This window comes from Misgurnus anguillicaudatus, chromosome 6, assembly GCF_027580225.2.
Source record: "Misgurnus anguillicaudatus chromosome 6, ASM2758022v2, whole genome shotgun sequence".
In the NCBI taxonomy this organism is placed as follows: domain Eukaryota; kingdom Metazoa; phylum Chordata; class Actinopteri; order Cypriniformes; family Cobitidae; genus Misgurnus; species Misgurnus anguillicaudatus.
The window spans coordinates 13,868,951-13,876,321 of record NC_073342.2 but is presented as its reverse complement, the minus strand read 5'-3'; the positions used below and the strand labels follow the sequence as shown (position 1 = coordinate 13,876,321).

The following is a 7,371-nucleotide window of genomic DNA, read 5'->3' as shown; positions in this document are numbered from 1 at the left end:
TGACCTTGGCGCGCAATAACATCATCACTCCTTACTTCGGAAGTTTGAGCAAAGTTGGTAGTTCTCGGGAGGAAAACACGAAAACACGGAAGCGTTGCGTGGCTTCTAAATTCATCCCTGTTTGGATCCTAAGGAATGAATGGGGCTAGGCTAAATGCTAACACATTCATGACGCGTTGTACAAAGATTAAGTGCACGCATTGAAAAAAGATAGCAGGGATGTATTCATTCGTCGAAGTTGAGGTAAAAACATAGTAAAATATTGAAAAACGGTAGTGTTTTTCTTTAAATGTTCACTTGAAAGCAATAAATGACACTTATACAGAAATAAAGGTACACAAGTTGATACTGAGATGGTGCCTTTTAAAAAGGTCCTAATATGTGACATTTAGGTACAGATTTATACCTTTGAGGTACCAATATGCACCTTTTAGGTACAAAACTGTATTTTTAAAAAGGAATGGCCCCCATTACAATGTGTACCTTTTCTTCTAAAAGTGTACGATAATATAAAAAAGGACTTTATATAAAACTTATATTGCTTTTCACCGCAAATGCTTCCCTTTTATTACTACAGGTTCTGATCCGGGTGTGAATTTCAAATGCAAAAATAAAACGCTTTCTTTGGATTTACCTGTTTACTTCATCTCATTTAAACTATTGGCAAACGGTAAGCACACATTTCCTTTTCTGTTTACAGTGGCGATACGTTTGCCGTTTGACTGAATGAAAACTTTATTGTTCCAGACGCAACGCAGACAGCCCCTGCTGTAAATGCTATCATTTTGATTTCATAGACTGACAACATGTTGGAGGAAACAATCAGCTCATCTTCCCAACCCCGACGTTTCCAGCTGAGTATGTCTCACATCCCTATTGACAATGTTCGTAATACGACAAAGGAGTGCGTCTTGAATAACCATTAATTACATTCATCAAATGCTAACACAGATTAACAGCAGCATACCTGTGGAGTTAACATCTGTTTCTACCAGCACAACGCTTCGGTAAGCCTCTCAGAGACGGGTTTTTTAAATATAATTTTCGTAATCAGTAAGCATTTAGTCTGAAAGACCAGTTTAAACAAAAACTGTAGGCTATATACTGGTGTAAACACACTTGTGTGGCGTTTTGTGAGCAAGCCTATTTTTATATGGTTTGCATGTGTGGTTTATCTGGGTTAATGTGAAAATACACATTTGCATGTCCCAAATACATAAAAAAACACATAATATAGGCTAGAATCCAATTCATGTTTGATCACAAACAAGGCTGTTTTCAGGATAAAGGAGCCTCGGTTGCAGGTGTGCCTATATTGGTTATTTTACAACAGCTTTACCCCAAATAAAATCTGGTTCAAACAAAATTCTCACTTTTCACCTCCATCGATTCCTAACAGTACTCAAAAGACAAAATTTCAGCATTTTAACAGCTTGGAGTGATGTTGAAGTACAGTATAAGCGTATTTGTGGGACCGGTTGTCTACTTTGGTGACGGGTCTATTTGTCGGTCCCCCCAAATTGCCGTCAGATCACTGAGCCGTTGTACGTGAGGAACCGCTCCAACGATCCCCTTCAGCATTAATTAACACGACCATTAATCAAATCCAGTACAGATAGCTGCGTAATCCTGCTGTAATGCACTTTTCTGGAGGGGACGCTCCAAGAAGTTAATTGGATTTGATTGGATATTGCTATGGTAGTCCTGCGCGGAACATCTTTAGCTATTAGCTGAAGTTGTTGCCTTTGATTATACCGTTTTGTAGTGGCATGTGTTTTAGACTGACGTTAGCAATACAGTCTGATAGAAGTGCCCTTCAGAGATACTTTGACAGACGAATTCATTTTGTGCCAACACCGGATGTACGTATGACACTCTTCACGCCTCGAATTAGCAATTAGCTTCGGTTTGTCAAGTGTGCTTGTAAGATGCATCATTTGATTTAGAAATTAGCATAGACTTGTGTTAGCAATATCCTTTATTTTTACAGAAAAAGTGGCAAAGGATAAAGATGATGTTTTGGTCAAGCTGAACCTAAAGATTTGGCTCCGTACAAGAAAAATGCTGCATCAGAGGACTAAAGATGTGTGATGAAAAGGGGGTGGGCACACAGTAGTGGCCAAAAGTGATGGTTGGGGGGTTGTACAATATTTGCTTTTAATGCCTCCTCAGGGTAGATTAAACCATTAAAAATGAGTTTTATGGTACAAAATGGACATAACACTTATAAACCTTTGAAGGTATTTATTTGCCAAAATAAATGTTTGACCCCATCGGGTCTCGGGTCGGACCTCAGGTTTTCGAATCTAAGTGGACCCGAGTCATGGTTTATATAGTCTTTAGTAAATTCTTTAAATACAAAAACATAGACTACTTACAGGCTGCATTTCAGAAGCGGGTGGAATTATGATAATGAGCATCGTGTCCACGTCAACAGACGCAGGAAGATGCCTACAATTCGTGTGTTTGTTGTAATCCAAGAAAAGAGATTTACATTGGAGACGATAACTCGCGTCAACGTTTACTTTGGGATTCATACCTTTGCATATCGTTAACATGTACTAACACACACTTACACGCCAAAGGATGTCTAAAATCGTAAAATCTGAAAATAGGTGCTCTTTAACTAAAATTATGCTGCTAATACATTTGTGGTAATATTTTGTAGTCATTAGCTGCATTTCCGTTAAAGATTTGCGCAAAACTTTAGCATTATTTTCTAAATGTCGACAAAAAACTATTGTGAAATCAAATCAATTTTTATTAATTTTATTAAAACACTTTGGGAAAGGGGGTCGGGCGAAGTACCAAAACAAACTTGTAGCCAATCAGCAGTAAGTGACGTGTCTACTAACCGTCATCGTTGCCTGGGTTGCGTATGCGTGGGGCGGGTCTATCAAAAGAAGATCCTGATTCTATTTGGGTAGAGGTGTGTTTGTTAAGGTGAATTTAAATGTCAACATTGGCTTTCAGTGATAATGCACCCCACCTTTAACCAATGTTATGCAAATAAAAGGTTTTTTGCGATAAGTAATTTCAAAAACCAATTTTGCAATATATTATTTTTATCAAATTTCCTAGAAAACCACCTCACCCGAGCATAAAAACTTTTTGGGAGTTAATGTGAAAATTGCTTTGTTTCCATTGGGCGCTTTTTTTAATTCGCTATTTTTGGCACAATTTGAAGGGTAATGGAAACTCAGCTGTGCTGGGTAATGTCTTTATAAACTTTGCATGTGATTAGTGTCATTTTTTCTCAAAGCTAAGCTTCAGTTCAAACTCCAAGCAAACCAATGCAACACGCAAACCCTAAAATTTTAATGCATCTTTATAAAAATATTTAAAGAAAGAGCAATAATGACAATTGTTTATAACATCACTTTTGAGAACGACCGTATGCATGAAGAGTCACAAGACCAATCACAATTGAGTACGCAAATATTACCATTGCATCTCTTCTGACGAACATGTCTTGTAAGTAAATGGGAGCTTTTAAAATGTTAATATTAAAATGTTTAAGTAAGTGTTTACAAAAAACAAACCTCTAGGCTGAAATTATTTACAAAACAAAGTTCAGCCCAAAGCATCAACAAACTCAAAACAACGTAGAGCTTAATATCTGTAAAATTAAATATCAGTAAACATGCTACCTTGCGAGCACTGAAATTATGCATTATAAAACCCTAATAGTGTTATTATAATAAGTAATAGTCCTGCATCTATTGCATTGCACCTCTGCCACTCTCTTTAAATCTCATAAGCTCTCAATACCACCCAGTTGGCCACGCTTGTCTTTATTTGACAAGCACGGCAGTGCGATTTAACTGGCATTGATGTTTCTAATCTCGAGGAGGGTGTATGATGCGTTCAGCCCCACAATTCTCCTCCTCATACCGGCTGAAATTAGGGCAGTACGTGAGAGGCATGCTGGGTAGCAAACACCCTTTACATACTGGCTGTCTTCAAGGGCTCTTTCCGTTTTTTGACGGCTCCCATTGAGCGCGGTGGAAGCGACTAGCCTTTGCTCGTCTCTGCTTGGGGTAACGCACATTTATTTTTAAATGTGGGTTGTGCATGTAACATACATTAAAGGGATAATGAGGCGACAAGCTCATTAAAAATGTACGTGGGTAGGGCCGTCTCAAGCTTTTCTAGGCAAACTATTTTTCTTTGTTGCTTTTTGATCAATAAACTAGTTCTTCGAACTGGGTATGTAATAGTCAAACCAGAGGCCTGACTCTGTCAACATGCATTAGCCTATCACACAGAGTTTTCTCCAGGTTTTGTTACTTTGTGACATTCTGCGCGCTCACCAGAGAGCATGCTGGGAGACACAACTCCCTGAAGTGAAAAGACCTTTTTATTGAATGTTCACTGGGCTCCGGAAGACCCTTGCCTTGTTCTCCTGTGGGATTACGTAGATATAAGTGAGGAACTTTCACATATTAAGTTAAGTTTGGAAGTGAGTAGCTTGATCGAGATTGAGAATTGGCTTCGTTTTTTTGTTTTTATTCTGCATTTTTAATCTTTAACATTTACTGTATCTAATTCATAAATCAAATTATGCTTGTTTACACAGATATTCATCAAGTTTGATTGTTTTTTTACAGTTTACAGTTAAATATAGAACAGGTTCAAACATTACTGATACAATTGCATGCTTAACTAATTTATTAGACCAGCACCCAATGTAAGATTTGTGCCACAGCAGCTCTAAACTAACACTGTAGGTGATTACCAAAATATTTTTTGTTTCTGTAATGGTTAATCCAACAGTATGCAGTCTATGCACAGTCACAGTAGTATTTTTAAAGCTGAATATACACTCACCTAAAGGATTATTAGGAACACCATACTAATACTGTGTTTGACCCTTTCGCCTTCAGAATCGCCTTAATTGATTCAACAAGGTGCTGAAAGCATTCTTTAGAAATGTTGGCCCATATTGATAGGATAGCATCTTGCGGTTTGTCGGACATTTGTGGGATGCACATCCACGGCACAAAGCTCCCGTTCCACCACATCCCAAAGATGCTCTATTGGGTTGAGATCTGGTGACTGTGGGGGCCATTTTTGTACAGAGAAATCATTGACATGTTCAAATGATTCAAGCTTTGTAACATGGTGCAAGCTTTGGGTACATGGTGGTCATAAAGGGATGGAATGGTCAGAAACAATGCTCAGGAAGGCAGTGGAATTTAAATGATGCCCAATTGGCACTAAGGGGCCTAAAGTGAAAACATCTCCCACACCATTACACCACCACCACCAGCCTGCACAGTGGAAACAAGGCATGATGGATCCATGTTCTCATTCTGTTTACGCCAAATTCTGACTCTACCATCTGAATGTCAGAAATTGAGACTCATCAGACCAGGCAACATTTTTTCCAGTCTTCAACTGTCCAATTTTTGTGAGCTCGTGCAAATTGCAGCCTCTTTTTCCTATTTGTAGTGGAGATGAGTGGTACCCGGTGTGGTCTTCTCCTGTTGTAGCCTATCCGCCTAAAGGTTGTGCGTGTTGTGGCTTCACAAATGCTTTGCTGCATACCTGGGTTGTAACGAGTGGTTATATCAGTTAAAGTTGCTCTTCTATCAGCTTGAATCAGTCGGCCCATTCTCCTCTGACCTCTAGCATCAACAAGGCATTTTCGCCCACAGGACTGCCACATACTGGATGTTTTTCCCTAGTCACACCATTCTTTGTAAACCCTAGAAATGGTTGTGCGTGAAAATCCCAGTAGCTGAGCAGATTGTGAAATATTCAGACCGGCCCGTCTGGCACCAACAACAATGCCACACTCATAATTGCTTAAATCATCTTTCTTTACCATTCTGACATTCAGTTTGGAGTTCAGGAGATTGTCTTGACCAGGACCACACCCCTAAATGCATTGAAGCAACTGCCATGTGATTGATTGGTTGATTAGATAATTGCATTAATGAGAAATTGAACAGGTGTACTATGCTATGCAAACTGATTAAAAGTAATAATCAATATGTGCTAACATAAGCAAGTAGCAGATATGTACATCAAAACTGAGTACTTCGATTCGACATGTAAAGTCTGTGTCGATGCACATCTGTGATTTGTACAGCTAAAGGCATGGTCATACTGCATGCCTGCTGTGTGACAAAGCATGTCAGCAGCTAGTGCAAAATCACTGATGCTAGCAAAGTTGTCACGCTATCCTGCATGGCCTTGGATATGTGTGATGTCTCATTTCAAGTTTAAGTGGCTTAACTCACATACCATAATCCCTATATATCCAGGATCCATATTGCCTTCCTACAGGACAAGTATGTTAGTTATAAAGCAGATGATTTTATCCAAAGTGACTTGATACACTTATTACAGAAGCAATCTCCCCGAAGCAATCCGGGATTAAGTGCCTTGCTCAAGGGCACAATGGCGTACATATGAGCCCTCAAACCAACAGTCTTTTAGTTACCAGCCCTGAGATTTAGCTGTGCCACATGACTACGTGACCCTGCATGTGAAAAGTCATTTTTTAACTGTAAAATGTACTGTAAAATTCTTGCAGTAGCTGTAACTTCCTCGTGAGTAGCTGGACTCCAATTGAACTACTTTGAAACTGTAATCTCTCAAGTTACAAGCTTCGCCAAAACTGCCTACAGTATCCCTAAAAGCAAATAGCTATATATCACATCTCTCTTAAGGGAAACCGACTCATCTGGGAGAATCCACGCAGAGTTGTGTTGGAGGACAGCGATGAGGAGAGTTCAAGCCCTTGAAATTGTAATGCAGGCTAGAGTGACAGTCCTTCAACCTCCATTAGTGTAAAGCAGAGAGATGGAGTGAGAGAGGAGAGGGAAGATTGAAGGATTGCTGGTGTGGGGGAGGTCTGGATGACCTGAGGGACTTTCAACCATCCACACATTGACAAGAATCAAGAGGACCACTTGTCCCCAGAGTCGGACAAAGTGAAAAGAGCCAGGGCCTGTTTTCAGGCACATGTCGCCTTCGGATTTACACATTAGCATGAAAACAAAAAGGGCATGCACTCCGCCGCTGGATTAAAAAAGGACCGTCGGGCTATGCTCAGTGTTACGACTGCAACATTTTAGAAGCATCTGCCGAATGTACAACTGTAAATGAAGTATACAGATGTTTTTTATGTTAAAAATATATATGATATACTTATATTGCAGTGTTTTTGTAGCCCAATTGGTAGATCGTTGCATTAGCAGTGCAAAAGGTTGTGGGTTCCCAGCGAGGGTAGTCCATAGATGTAAATATTTTATTTTAGTATAAAATTAATATTTTTGACATCTTTGGTTTTTCAAACAGCTAAACACGGCTATTTTTTTTTTTTTTGCTTTGATCATACAGATAAGCGAAGATTGAACG

At 39.3% G+C, this 7,371-nt stretch overlaps 1 protein-coding gene across 2 annotated transcripts in view; it reads left to right on the top strand.

Annotated features, from left to right (window-relative positions):
* Positions 1 to 756: 756 nt before the first annotated feature.
* Positions 757 to 7,371, top strand: part of lrrc4ca (leucine rich repeat containing 4C, genome duplicate a) — a 174,088-nt gene continuing 167,473 nt past the window's right edge. Inside the window, exon 1 of one of the 2 annotated variants that reach the window (XM_055191643.2) lies at positions 757 to 858. The gene's annotated coding sequence lies outside the window, so the exon portion shown is untranslated. Of the gene's footprint in view, positions 1,008 to 7,371 lie in introns of both variants that reach the window. The other variant, XM_055191645.2, reaches the window with a different exon arrangement.